This window comes from Cavia porcellus, unplaced genomic scaffold (genome assembly GCF_034190915.1).
Source record: "Cavia porcellus strain 051 isolate PalLab524CR breed Dunkin Hartley unplaced genomic scaffold, mCavPor4.1 scaffold_24, whole genome shotgun sequence".
In the NCBI taxonomy this organism is placed as follows: domain Eukaryota; kingdom Metazoa; phylum Chordata; class Mammalia; order Rodentia; family Caviidae; genus Cavia; species Cavia porcellus.
In genome coordinates, this window is record NW_026947507.1 from 38,793,989 (window position 1) to 38,808,653 (window position 14,665).

Below are 14,665 nucleotides of genomic sequence, written 5' to 3' on the forward strand. Positions count from 1 at the left end.
ACATTATAGCTAAATGTGAAGTCTGGATGTGGAGCCTGGTCAGAGGGGGTGGGTCCTGGGGCATGACCTGGAAGAGCCCACCCCCCCTCCTCCCTTGATCTCTCTCTCTCTCTGTCTCTCTCTCTTTCTCTCCTTCCTGCTGCCCTGCCACAGACTGTTTTTCCTCTGCCAGGACCCTCTGCTGTGCTGCCCTGCTTTGGATTCAGCAGAGTATGGGTTGAAACTACTACAAACTATGCATGAAAATAAACCTTTCTTCCTTTAACTTGTGGATGTTGGGCATTGTATCCCAGCAATGCGGAAGTGACTAAGACAAGTCTAAAACTGAATGTTAACCTCTTCCGTTCTTAATGGTCCCTTAGCCATTCTGTGACTGGAGGGTGGGTCCCAGGGGAGTTCTGTCAAGGATCTCAGGGTCCTGAACAGAGAACCAGATGAGACATACAGGCACTCAATGAAGAGGGAAGAAGCATGCTCTGCAGAGAGAGCACAGCCAGGGTCAAACTCTCAGTCACCACCAGCAGAAGGGGAAGGAGACTTTTGGAGCTGGAATCCTGGACTGGCTTCTTCCTCATGCAAATAAGCCTTTGGGATGTTCTTCTATCAGAAATGTGCTGGGCCTGGCACCAGGTTTAAGCTGACCTATGGAAGGCTCGCTTGGATTCCTGCAGAGATAAATTCCTAAAGAATGGCAAAGAGTGCTTTTCTGATTGGTTCTGTGTGCAGTGCTCAGCAGCTGCACCGGATTGTGTGTTCTGCACAGATGCCCGGGGTCTCCAAGACTTTGACAACCTCCACCCAGTGGTCTGACCAGTTCCGCCCCAGCCTTAATCTCCTATCTCAATCCCCCATATGGGGGTGATGCCATTTAAGGTGGGGCCTGTGAGAAGTGATGGGGTCATGAGGGTTCTGCCTTTCCGTCTGAGATCAGTGCCCTTGTGGAGCCCCCAGAAAGCAGCTCATCCCTTCCACTGAGGCAAGATAGAAGAAAAAATAGGTAGAAAGGAGACAAGGAAAACCAGAGTTTAAAAATAGTACTTCTAAGAAAAACTGTGTTAGCTCATATCTGTAATCCCTGCACTCAGGAAGCTAAGGCCAGAGGAACACTGTGAGTTTAAGACTAGCCTGGGTTACACAGTAAGTTCAAGGTCAGCTTACATAGCAAGACCCTGTCTTGATATGTGAGAGACAGAGAGAGAGAGAGAGACAGACAGACAGAGAGACAGAGAGACTGCAGCCTCAGGATGCAAGCCCACTTTACGTCTTTCTTTTCTTTTTCATCTTTCTCCCAAGACTCAATAGGCCAAGGCAATCCCCTTTCATCTGTAAACTGGCCTTTTATGCCTGTGAATAGATTACCTGTTTTCTCCTGTAAATCTTGCTTCTGCTCAGGGCAGAGCAATATTAATGGGCATATGTCTCCGCTTCAATCCCATGTAAATGTAGCCACCCGATGGGTGCCTTGACAGAGTCGGAACACACATCCTGGACACCATCCTGAAATCACCCCTGCCCTACACAGGTCTCTAGCTCTGGATCATAATGTGTCCCATTTCTGTGCACACCACTTCTGAGTGTGTACTTGATTTTCTACCTAATAAACCCTTCCTGTGTCTCCACTGACTGGACTTGAAAATTCTTTATCTGCTCTTGGAGTTGACAATTTGCAAAGCTGTCCTTCGGTTCCTTATCTCACTTTTAGGAGCCTCCCAGGACAGACTGGTGACACCTGCCATGCTATGCGAGGACACAGGGAGGAGGCCTGGACTATGAACCAGGAAACAAGACCTCAGGGAACCTGGATGTACACTTCCTACCCTCCGGAAGTGGCAGAAATAGATAAGCCACTCAGTGTGTGGCATTATGCTGCAGATCAAGACATCCCTTTCCTCAGAGTCAGTCAAACCTGTCTGCGCCTTGCTTTTCCCCACGTGCTTCATGGTCCCCTGGCTGGGCCTCAGGGCTCTTTTTCCACATTCAGTTGTTCACCAAGTTTTTGTTGCTGGGACCATCTCTTCCCTAGGTATTTTAAGCACTAACGTTAAAGCAATGATTTTTTTTTTTTCCATCCCCACTTAAGGAGGAAGAAAAACTAAACAGGAAAACTTCCCTGCCTGACTCCCAGGCCTCCCCTCTCCACCTCTGTGGTGGCCGCAGTTCATTTTGTTTCTGTCTAGGCTGTGTCAGGTCCCTGCCTTCTCCGCCAGCCTATGGCTGTCCCTCACACCTGCATGTCCACACACCTTCTTGACTACATTTGTCTTGTTGCCCGTCCTCTGTCTCTGCCCTTTCCTGCCTCCTGGAGCTGGGCTGTCCTCCAGCTGCAAAACCCATCTCACTGAGACTCTGCCCAGCTTGTGCAGAGAATGCTTCCTGTGGGGGAGGGGCTGTGATGTCCCCGCCCAGCAAGGCCAGCTCACACCTCTCCAGGCTGGTTTTTATGGTAGACCTGCCTTCTGCAGGTGAGGCTGTGCGCCCCACACGCCCATGGCGGGGACACATGCCTGCCCCCCAACCTTTCCCTGACTGCCTGCTCAGTTTTACAGGTACTCTGTCAGGACAGAGCCCTTGGAGGTGTATGTCCACAGGCGGGGTGCTGCAGACCCCCAGGCAGCTGTCCAGGGCTAATGTCCTCAGGATTCTTGGCTACCTCTATGCCTACCCCTCCAAAGTTGACCCCCAAGAAAGATTCTCAAATGAACCCTGTCTCCTTACCATTATGGAAAATACCAAAAGCGAAGACTCAAACTACTAGATGAACATCTGGGTACATTCCCAACAAAATGAAATGAGGATTCTGAAAAGGTGTCTGAATGCCCATGTTTACCGCAACACTATTCTTGATAGCCAAGAGATTGAGACAACCTAAGTGTCTGTCAGTGGATGAATGGGTAAAGAGAATACACACAGTGAAATACTGTTTGGCCCCTAAAATGAAGGAAATCCTGCCATTCATATCCACACAGATGAACTAGAATGACATTGTGGTACATAAAACAGGCCGGGCAAGGAAAAGAAGCATGATTTTGCGTGACTGTGGAGTGCACAAAGTTTGAACTCACAGAACCACCAGCAGGGGTTCTCAGGGGAGGGATGAGCAGATGCTGGCCAAAGGGGTGGGGTGTGTCCTGCAGGGCAAATAATTTCTGTAGCTCTAGTGTACAGATGTTGGCTTTAGTTAATAATACTGTACTGTACATATGGGGGGTCCAAAATGCATCAAACGCTTCAATTACAACATTTTTTTTTGTCTTTTTCCTTTTTATCAGTACCAGGGATCGAACTCACGACTGCCTGCTTGCAAGGCAGGTGCTTATGCCGCTGAGTTAAATCCCCAGTCCCCTCAATTAAAACATTTATCACAGCAAAACATGGAATTGCCGTAATCCCCCTCAAGATACTACCGGCATTCAAGCACACCCACACTATCGACTGTGGCACTTTCTCGAGCTATTCTGGAAATCTTGTTTCATGAGAGTCTTTACAACTTGTGGTCCAAAATGCTGTGAATGTTGCTGCCCAGGGCCACCCAGGAGAAGGGCAGGCTGGGGAAATCACCTCCGTGTGTAACGGGGAAGGAAAGAGGAACCCAGATGGATCACATACAGGTACACACTCTCTGTGGTGAATGCAATCGTTATCTAAACCTAAATTGTATCAATAAACTTAATGCTTAAAAAACACCATGGTGTGTCCACGTCCACCTTACTCATCCAGTCTGGCGCCCCGTGACTTCTAGCTCTTCCCCAAAGTCAAAATGCCCATGAAAGGGAAACACTGAACCGATTCAGGTGTGTAGCGATACCAACCTGAACACGTCCATCTCATCTGAATGGAGTCGGGGCATCCGGGCAGCTGCGACACTGCAACTGTCAAAGGAGGACTTCCAGGGCTGCTTCAGAAAGCGGCAAGAATGGCAGGAGCAGTGCGTGTGAAGCAGAGGCAGGGGTAGGGAGGCATGTTTTGAGACGTTTAATGGCAACGTGTGCTTAACTGCAATACATATTTTATTTAAACAGATTTTTTTCAATCACACCTCATGCTTGAGATTTGCTAATAGAGTGGATCTTTAGTGTTCTCACGACACCAAAAAGGGGGCGGTGGTCTGGGAGTGTAAACATGTGCCCAGAGCTGTACACCTTACCTGGACACAGTCTTTGTCAGTGAGTCCTCATAAAGCTGGGTGTTGAGAAGAGGGTCCCCTCCGCCTACCCGGCCCCCTGCAGTCATACCCATCTTTCTCTGACTGCCTGCACCCACCAAACTCCTCCCTCCTCCCAGCTCCTCTCATGCATAAAAACAGAGCCACTGTTTGTGCATAATTATACCCTTCTTATTTATTCAAAGCCCGTGTGTGTCACGTCTCGTGGACTAATTTGTGCTCATTAAGTGCAGAGACGGTCTCTGCGAGCTGTGTACGTGTCAGGCTGACTCATTCATTCATTCATTCATTCATTCATCAGATACTTCAGTGTTTACTGCCTCCCGGACTTCGTGGTAGAAACTGAAATACACAAACTGAGGCGGCAGACTCAACAGGGTTCCTGCATGGTTTTGCGATAGAAAAACAACCCAAAAAATCACATAGCTCAGTGTGCCATTACCCAGAGTGCCCTGGTGCAGAACAGGAAGATGGTTCCTCAAAATATTACACACAGAATTGCAACCAGCATCGCAAAATAGAACTATAAGAGTTAAATTTAGAGTCAAGCAGCTTCTTCTAACCTCCTCAGGTCTAGGGCACAAACAGCCACCTGCTTGTGGCCTCAGCCCAGAGGAAGGGATGGAAGATGCATGTCCTGGCCCTGGAACCAACTTCATTCCCTTGGGTGCGCAGGGCTGGACCACCAGGTCTTAGGGCTCCACCCCCCTCCCTCTCCTGCTCCTGGCTGAGGCAGACCTGACACCTATGCAGGTGATCTAAGATAAGTGCACCCTTCCATCTCCTCTGCATGAGCTTGGAATAAGTCTTGTTTTTTATAACAAATAAATGGCCTCCTCTGATTTGATCAGCAGGGAACAAACCAACTTGAACATGTGAGCCTCAACCACCAGCAATCCCAGCAGTAGGCATAGATCCGAGGACACAGCAGCAGCCTTCTGGAGAGATACTTGCACTCTTGTGATCATTACAGCACTACCCACAACAGCTCAAATGTGGGGGTCACACAAAGGCCTGTTGATGGGGAACGGAGTAATCAGAATGTGCTTATCTACAATGGAATAGTATTCAGCCTTTAAAAAGGAAGGAAATCTTGACATCTGCTGTAACTGAGCCTTGAGGACATTATTCTAAGCAAAATAAATGAAGCACATTGGGCTGGTATGGGAGCACATACCTGTAATCCTGATGCTCAGGAGGCTGAGGCAGGAGGATCACAAGTCTGAGACCATCCTACGTGACACAGTGGGTTCCAGGCTGGCCTGAGCAACATAGTGAGATTATCTCAAGACACCAAAAAAACCAAAATATTCTGGAGGTGGGTGGTGACAGTGCTTGCACAGTAAGATGAATGTACTTAATACCAGGAATGTAACCCTAAAGATATTGTGCCAGTAAATGTTGCTTTGTTCTGATTTGTTTTGTTTTGTTCTGATGTGTTTTGTTTGGAGACAGTGTCTCGCTGTGTAGTTCAGGCTGGCCTTGAGTTCACTATGAAGCCCAGACTGACTCACGGCAATCCTCCTGCCTCAGCCTCTGAGTACTTTGGGGATTACAGGCCTGAGCCACCACAGCCAGCCAAGTGGCAAAGTTTGTGTTGTGAATATTTTATCACAATTAAAAGTTCTTTTAAATAACAAAAATAAGATGACGCCTGAGGTAAGAGCATGAGCATCGAAGTTACCTGGGAAGGGAGCCATCAATAGGAACAATTATTTTTACAAGGATAATAAGCAGCAAGGCCCCTCAGGGCCATAGCTTGATGAGGAGGCCCTAAAAATGCACTGGGGGAAGGACCAACCAGCCCCAAACTGAAAGCTTCCGCAGCGCTGGGAGACAGGCAGAGCAGGAAAGGTGAGACCGGAGCTGTCCTAGGTCTTCGGCTTCCTGTGTCCCCGCGAGGCGCCCAGAGCCTGGGCAGGAGACTGCTCCCGCTGGCGCTGGGTGCACAGCAGCTTTGCAGTGGAAGCTCAGGGGCGCCCTAGGCGGTGCGCCCGGGTCCCTTAGCTGTTATACACAGCCGGCTCCACGCTGCACCCGGGAAGTGGGCCCGCGGCCCCCCCTCCCCGGGAAGCCCTCCTGCCCGTGCTGCCTCGCCTCTTCCTGGCCTGCTGTAAACGAAATGAGAATTTTAGAGGCGCATTTCCAACCCAAACACTGCGCAGTAGCTGTGGTGGCCCCAAGTCTGCGACCCTGAGGCATGGAGAGGCTAAAGGGGGATGAGGGTGAGGCTGGGGCACCGGACTCAGGACTCAGCCCGAAGCCAGGGTTCCGGGTCCTGGATGTCTGGGGCCAAGAACAAACCTGGGGGCTTCTCTCGGGGCAACGACTGCACAGGCCGTGGGCCCCAGTTCCCTGCAGCCCAGAGAGCAAAGACCAAGACTCGGGGCACTGCGGGTCTGCGGCCGTGCAGTGCACACCAAGAGCTGGCCTGGTGGACGCCAGGTGCTGAGTTCAAGCTCCTCCTCTGCCGCTCACTGGAGTAAGTTTGCCCGTCTAAGTTCCAATCCTTTCCTCTACACCATTTCTCAAAGTCTTGACAAGATGAGCTGTACTGTGAGAAGCTAGGTTTGTCGTCTTTGGTTAAAAGGAAAGTTTTGTACTATTATGTTTCTTTCTTTCTTTTATTTATTTGTTTATTTTTAGTCAGGGTCTTGCTGTGTAGTACAGGCTGGCCTTGAACTCACTAATGAAGCCCAGGTTGGCCTCAAACTCTCAGGGATCTTCCTGCCTCAGCCTCCTGAGTGCTGAGATTGCGGGTGTGCTCTGTAACACAGGGTTTGTTTCCCTTTTTTTGTAAGAATTTTTTTGGTTTATGTCTTGCACCCTGAGTGACTACTGTGACGATAACCACACACATTGTATCAATTATTGTTGTTCTCTCATTAGTTTGTAATAAAATTTCATTTTTCACTTTAAAAAGTTAAGGTAAAAGAAATACGCATACACACACAAAACAGGAATGTAGTTCAGGGGCATGTATGAGGCACTAAAAGAAAAAAAAAAGAAAGAAAGAAAAAGGAAAGTAAAGAATCACAAATTGATATACTGGCTTTATGTAAAATGTTGATTTTTTTCATGAGTGATTTTTTGCATTGATTTTTACTTTTTAAATGTTGCATTAAAATGTTTAAGTTTGTTACTGAGTTGGGGTGTCTGGGGGATCCCTCCCTTAAATTTTATACTGGTTTTACTCTGCCTTCCTTCCCCCATCTGGCTGAGGAGTAGACAAGGAATGTGTGCAAAGGCAGGAGACCTGAAGACTTTCCAGACCACCTGCAGGCAGCACGCACGGGGAACCAGGGCCTGAGTCTGGGCTGCTGGGCACAAGGACACACTATCCATGCTGTGTTGCCTCGTAAAAACTTAGAGTCTCACTGGGTTTTGTTTTTTTCTCCTTTGGACCGAGGCCTTACTATGTAGCTCACGCTGGCCTCCTGCCTCAGCCTCCAGAGAGCTGGGATCGTGGTGTGCCCTGCCATGCCTGGCCCTTCCCCAAGGCTACAGAATAGTGTAGGAGGCTGATGCGCTGGGCTCTCGAAAGCTCAAGAGCAATGAGCTGTGTGCTCTGACTCATTTGAATTCTTCCCCTGCTGACTCCTTTGCACGCTCACTCAGAAGGCGATGGGCTGTGGGTGCAGGAGCCTTCTTGTGGGTGAACACCCTGAGGAAGCCAGGGAGGGTCAGGGGGCTCACAGAAGCTCCCTGCTGGCCTATGCTGATGCTTTCTGAGCTCGGGCTCTATCTTGGTCACATTCTGGTCACCAGGACATAATACCTAGCACCTAGAGTTTACAGGAGGAAGGAGTTTTTGTTTTGTTTTGGGATTTTGGTATCAGGGATCAAACTCAGAATCTCTTGCTTGCCAGGCAGGCACTTGTGCCCCTGAGCTAAACTCCCAGCCCAAGGGGCCATAACAGTGTACTCAGCATGATCTACACAATGGTGCTAATCATTTCAAGGCTTTGTTTGCTAGCTCGAGATAATCTGCTGTCAAGCTTAACCTACATCCTGCCAGGCAATCTTCGATCTTCAACGCTAACTTGACCTGGTGTCATTCGCTTTCTGGGAAACAGTCTGGTTCACTTGGACATGAAGTCAACATCACAGCTTTATTGAAATCCACAGCTAATAAGTGTTTAATCCAATTATCACTGGATTGGTTACAGAAAATTCCTTCATGCCACATTTGCTGTGACACTCACCGGTAATGAACTGTTGCCACGCTGGTGCACCGGGGGATGAACTCCACACAGAACATCAGACCATTCTGCAAACATGGTCACCTGGGTACCTTGGCCTCCCGAGTGCAATTCTACCACCTGAGGATCAAAAACAACAGCAAAAATGAAGTCTGCAGTCATCATGGACAGGCCTTTTTCCGGTCTTGTTCCCTAAACAATCCAGTGTAACAGCAATCTGCATGGTATTTACATTGTTTTAGGACTTACAAGTCATCTGTAGATGATTTCAAGATGCAGGTAGGGGGTTGGGGACAATTTAAAGCAGCAGCAGCCTAGATGCCCTGCATGCCCAGTTCACAGGAGGGTTCCAGCTCCTAAGGGGATCCAGCACCTCCCAAGCTGGTCTCACAGGAGGGGAGGCTCAGGCTGTGACGGGCAGGACACGGGCTGCTGTCAGTACAGGCAAAGCTCCTCTGGCCTCGCTGTGGCTCACCTCCTGCCGAGCAGCCCAGTCCTAATCAGTCGTGGCCCCCAGGATTGGGGACCCTTGGGTTAAGTAACTTGCTAGTAAAACAGGGAGTCAGGATTTGAACTCAAGAGCGCTAGCACTCTGACACTAGGTCTCAATCTCAACCCCTTACAATATTAAGTCCTTTACATAAAACGGCATAGTATTAAGGCGTAGCCCACACCCATCCTCCCCGGTACTTAAATCATCTCCAGATTACTTTTCCTAAGGCAGTGTAGATACTGTGTGCATAAACTGTTACACTGTATTGTTTGAGGAATGACAAGAAAAACATCTGTAATGTTTAGTACAGACTCTTTAAAAAAAAAAAAAAACCTTTTTTTCTTGAGTCAGCCTCACCATGACTGGTATGGAACTTGTGATCCTCCTGCCTCAGCCTCCTAACATGCAGGGATTACAGATGTTAGTTACTACTCCTGACTTAAAAAAAAAATACCTCCCTTGCATTTGGAAGCTATGCCCCTGGAGGGCCAAGGAAGACAGGGCTAGAAAAGCACCTAGCAGATAGGACAGGCTTACTGACGGCTCCCTGATGCCTGCTTGACCTTACTTGCCATGGATCCAGACGTGGGCACCTGTGACCACCGGCAGGTCAGTTGCTGCTCCTGACTGCATGGAACTGAGTAGCCCTGCCTCCAGGGGTGAGGCACCATCTCTGCCACCAGCAAAGGCAATGTTAACTGCATTCTTGTTGGTCTCCACCAGCTGGACCATGTGTTCTACTGTTAGAGATGAATTCTGGCCGGGTCTGGCAAAGTTTTCAGTAAATGCAGAAAAAAGGAAGGAAGGGAGGGAGGGAGGGAGAGGAGCAGGGGGAGGGGAGGGCAGGGAAAGCAACTTGGCTCCCCAACCTTTCCATGGAGACATCTATTTTGCTGAGAAGCCAAGCCACATAAACAAAGCGCCTATCGTGACCCACCAGGGTTTAGAGCCAGAGCCAAGAATCGGCCTGGTGACAAAGCATTTAGCTCAGAAGCTCTCTGGGCACCCAGCTGTTGAATCTTTCCCAGAACCCCACTGGCAACAGGCTCCTCTGTGACTAGAAAGCTTCTTATTTGGATGCCAAGGGACAGAAGACTGTGGGGCATGGAGGGTGCCTGCAGGCAGAGGCACCAACTGCCTGAGGAGGTCACCCTGGGGGTGACCAACGTGTCATTTGTACAGCCAGTCCTGTGGTCTCTCTGCCATGCCTTTAGCACCCTTATCAAAGTCACCACCACCATGTGGGCAGAGGTGTTTCTCTGGTTATTGCCAACTGTTTCTAATCTACTAAAATCAACTAATAATAAAACGCATGACGTTCATGACTTACCAGCCAGAAAGCCACACAATGGAGTGGACCACTTGCTTAATACTTTTATGACAGAGTGTGCATATGACCTTGCAGCTTGGTGCCAGTTACATTTCTATTTACATGGAGATGGGGGACAATTAGAACATTTATCTCACTTAGTCACTGGTCACTCCCATCCCCAGCCTTCCCCTCCCTCTTCCCAAAAGCCATGAAAAAACGTTTTCATTATGAGCCGATATCTGTGGTTGAAAGCAGCTATTTTTAAAAAATGATGTCATGGAGCCTAGAATGCGACATTGTGCTGGCTTCGGAAAGCACTCAATGGGCCTTTTGCTGCTGCCTGTTGCTGTATGTTAAATGAGCACTGAGCAACCTTCTCCCCCTTGGCCCCGTGCTGCTTCTTATTTTCAGAACTGCTATTTGACATCTAGGGAAACTTCCATACATTCACACTCTTCGTATCCTCTAAACAGTGTGTGTTTGCACATCGTACAGTGTACACATATAGCTGTCCTAGTAATCCCGTAGGGGACGTCAAACTGCCACCTCTCTAACGCCAACTCAGAAAAATACTTTTGTGATACAAGCATTTACTATAGAGATGGTTCCCAACTTGACAATGGTTGAACTTGTGATTCTGTTCAACTTTACGCCACTATAAAATTGAGAGGAACTGGGTAGAAAGCTGTACTATTCACAAAGCTTCTCTACTTATATATCGGAACTGTTTGTGCTACAAAGCCTGAATAAATCCCAAAAACTGAATTGCTTTCTATGAGGTACCCGCCCCCCAGGAATAGAAAATGTGGACTTTGGAATTTTTTGTAAGAGGAAATAAAAATAATAATCTTCCCTACCAAAAAAGTCATCATGTAGCAACAAGTATTTGTTGTCGTCCTGTATAGCATGGAAAATTTTCTTCAGAAGTTAATTTCTAGCTGTACTCATTCAAACAATGAGAGGAATAAGTTGTACTTTTACAAGCGTAGAATTTTGGGGCTGGGGATTTAGCTCAGCGGCATAAGCGCCTGCCTTGCAAGCAGGCAGTCGTGAGTTCGATTCCTGGTACCGATAAAAACGAAAAAGACAAAAAAAAAAAAAAAAAAAAAAAAAAAACAAGCGTAGAATTTTATGTGAGAAATATACAGAAACTCACATTTACTGCTAGCTTAGAAAATCATCTTGGTGTCTCAAGGACCTGTGGCCTAAATGCCATGTTTGCCAAGGTGCAAGTCCTCTGTGTCTGTGCAACCCCAGTGGTGCATGTGCTATGGGTGTGAACCTCTGAGACACAGAATTGGTGCCTGGATCTAGGTTGGAGGGAGAGCCTAGAAATTCACACCTTGCCTGAATACTCTGCAAAGAGCTTCCAGTTTTATTCAGCACCATTTTCCTCCCCTGTCCTTCGCCTGTAGAGGTACACATGTGTACATGTGCACACTCACACGCACATACACACACATATCCCTGCACTCTTTCCTCTCCCAAACTTTTTTTGTTGTTGTTGTTGTTCTCAGAGCAGGAAATAAATCCTCTAGCCTCACACTTTCGAGGTGAGAACTCTACCACCGTGCTGCCCCTCCAAATCCAAGCGCGGTTAGCCTCTTGCTTGAATGAGTTCCCGGCTATAGCTTTAAATTAAGCCTCATGGCTCCTGGGTCTCTTAAATCTCCCTGCCGCAGCATGGGTCAGAGAGGGACTGAGGTCTTCTCACCAGCTCACCTCACTGCTCCCTGACACCGTGTAGACCCTGCTCACACATCTGTCCCCACCCATGGACGTCGTCTACACATCTCGCCCAGGGCGCGCTGTGTTTATCGTTGAACTGAATTCTGCATTGGTTTCGGTCACTTCACTGCATAGTCAGCCAGTGTCTTGAAGCTCTCGGTTTTGGCATCTTCTTTCCCAGCCACTCAGACATCCACTGACTCAACCCACACCTGCAGGACCTCTGAAATCTGGAACCAAACACGTGCCTGTCCTTTCTCATCCTCCTGCATTTCAGCAACCTCACTGTCTACGGCACAAAACCAATCGCCTCAATCCTTTGCTCCTTCAAACAATAAAAATGTATTAATTCACAGTCTCTGCAAGGAGGACCCACTCCTTCAACCCTTCAGTTGAATGGTCCTGATTTAAGGTCACCCGGAATTTGCAACCTAGATGTCTCCCAGTGCCGGACAGAGCCATGCCTGCCTTAGCCCAGTCACACCTGAGCAGTCAGTGTTGGCTGCGGGCAGGAGGCCATGGTTCCTCGGCCCTGGACCTCTCCACAGGAACCGTGGAGTGTCCGCAAGACATGGCAGGGACAGCCCGCCCCCAGCAAACACTCTCCCACAGGGCCAGCCAGCCCCACAGTGCCTTCTGTGTCCCAGCCACTTCTGCTTCTCTTTCTACCGGTTAGAAGGGAAGCGCTAAGACCAGCTCACATGCAAGAGGACGGGAGTTAGGTTTGACCTTTTTTTTTTTTTTTTTTTTCTCTTACATTTCTTGAGAAGGTTTGACCTTTTGAGGGAAGTAAACATGTTCAGCTCATCTGTCCTTCCTTCCTTCCCTCCTTCCTTCCCTCTCTTCCTCCCCTCCCTGCCTTCCTTCTTCCTCCCTTCCTTCCTTCTTCACATTACACCTGATCTTTCTTCACTGTGATTATTAGTCCTTGAGGTTTCCGGTTTCTGTAACCCTTTGTGTTTTCACTTCCTCCTGAACCTCACCTCTCCCTCTGGTCTGCGGATCCCTTGCCGGTCTCCACCCTCCTTTGTCGCTTTTGTGACCCTGGGGAAAAATGAGCTTTGCTTCTGTCCCTGTTCACCTGGCCCACCACTCAGAGCAAGAACTGAGCTCATTATCATCCGCACACCCAGTGCCTCCAGTGCCTCAGTGCAGCACCTCAGTGCCTCTGTCTCCAAGTCACCTGTCGCCACAGTGGCCCCTCCAGGTACCACCCCTGCACCCTTTACCACCCAGTCCTGTTCATCTGGGTTCTCACTTCTCAGGCCGCGAACAGAGCCTCTCATTTTCTTTGCCTCCTTCTAAACCCGCATAACAGCTCTGTCCCTTGTTGTCCCTTTCGGGCACTGTGGCCAGCGTGGAGCACTGTCTTATCTAAGTTCTCACCCTGATGTTAGGGACCCCGAACCACAAGAACCAAGGGAGGAGGAAGCGAAAAACCAGGCTGAGCATGAAGGGAGAAAGCAGAGATGGAGGCCAGTCAGCTGTGCACGCATTGGGGCTGCACGAGCAGAACTGTGGGTGCCGAGAATGGGACCTGGGCACAGGCAGCCAGACCGTGAGCCGCTGACTAGAGGTTGTCCCCGGTAGACTTAGACTGTCCATCCGCATCCAGTCACCCAGGACCCCTTCCTTACAGCAAAACAGTCCTTGTCAGCTCTGCCCTGGATGTGGCAATGATACAACCCAAGCCTTCAAGGGGCAGACTCTCAAGGAGCATGTGTGTCAAAAACAGAGTGAAACTGGGCATGGTGGTGCAACCTGCAATCCCAGCACTCAGGAGGCCTCAAGGCAGGAGGATGGAGGCAAGCTCATGGCTAGCCTGCACTATATAATGAGATTCTGCCTCAGAAAAACAAATAAATAGCCCAATCCCACCACTCTGGGAGGCCTCGGCAGGCAGGGGATCTCCAGGTCAAGCCCAACCTGTTGATCTCAAAATGAAGATCAATAATAATAATACTGTAAACAACAGTGACAAAAGAGCTTGGAATGTAGCTCAGTGCAAAGGTCCTAGGTTCAATCCACAAAACCAAAAAGAAAGCAAGAAAGAAAAATGACAGGGAAAAAAAAAAAAAAGAGCCAGAACTCTGGCCCCATCACCTCCACCACCCCCTTGGAGCCTCCCTGAAGCTCTGACCTTCTCTTTCCTGGGTCTTCAGCCCCCCGCCCCCAATCCCAACTCCTCCCACCACATTTCCAGGTGCTCTGGCTTCCTTTATCCTAAAGGAAATGCCCCCCTACCTCTGTCTACCCCTTCCTTGGGTTGCCCAAAATCTCCACATCAGAAGGTATGGAAAGTGACAGAGGAGCCCTCCCTGTCCTTCACGTGGGCACCCAGGCAGGCCACTAACTGGCTCTCACTGACCTCCATGCCACAGTGCAGCAGCCACCTTCTCATCATTTCTTCATCCCAAGGTCCTTGCTCCGCTGGCACATGGGACACATGCCCTCAAAGGTCTTGTCTGGGGCCGGGGATATAGCTCAGCAGCACAGCTCCTGCCTGGCAAGTGTGAGGTCATGAGTGACTCCCAGTGCCAGAAAAAAAAGGTCCAGATTTCCATGGCTGCACGTTTTGCCTCTGCCACTGGGTGGGAACACTGGGCTCCTCTGCAGCCTTCTTCCCTTGCAGAGCTCTGTCCCTGCCCCTGGCTGTTAGTAGCATGCAGAAGCTGATCAATAGCAAGCCCACACTTCTTCCTTGAACGCCAGGCTCACGACACCACTACCCATGAGGCAAATAGCCCTGGAGATCCCATAGTCCTGAG

The 14,665-nt window shown here is 49.1% G+C and overlaps 1 long non-coding RNA gene across 1 annotated transcript; it reads right to left on the reverse strand.

The window, feature by feature from the left end:
- Window positions 1-8,255: 8,255 nt before the first annotated feature.
- On the reverse strand, window positions 8,256-14,447 carry LOC111754447 (uncharacterized). Its single transcript, XR_002789134.2, has 2 exons — window positions 14,266-14,447; window positions 8,256-8,484 (listed from the first exon to the last, which is right to left on the reverse strand). It is a non-coding gene; the product is annotated as an uncharacterized LOC111754447 (long non-coding RNA).
- Window positions 14,448-14,665: the final 218 nt, after the last annotated feature.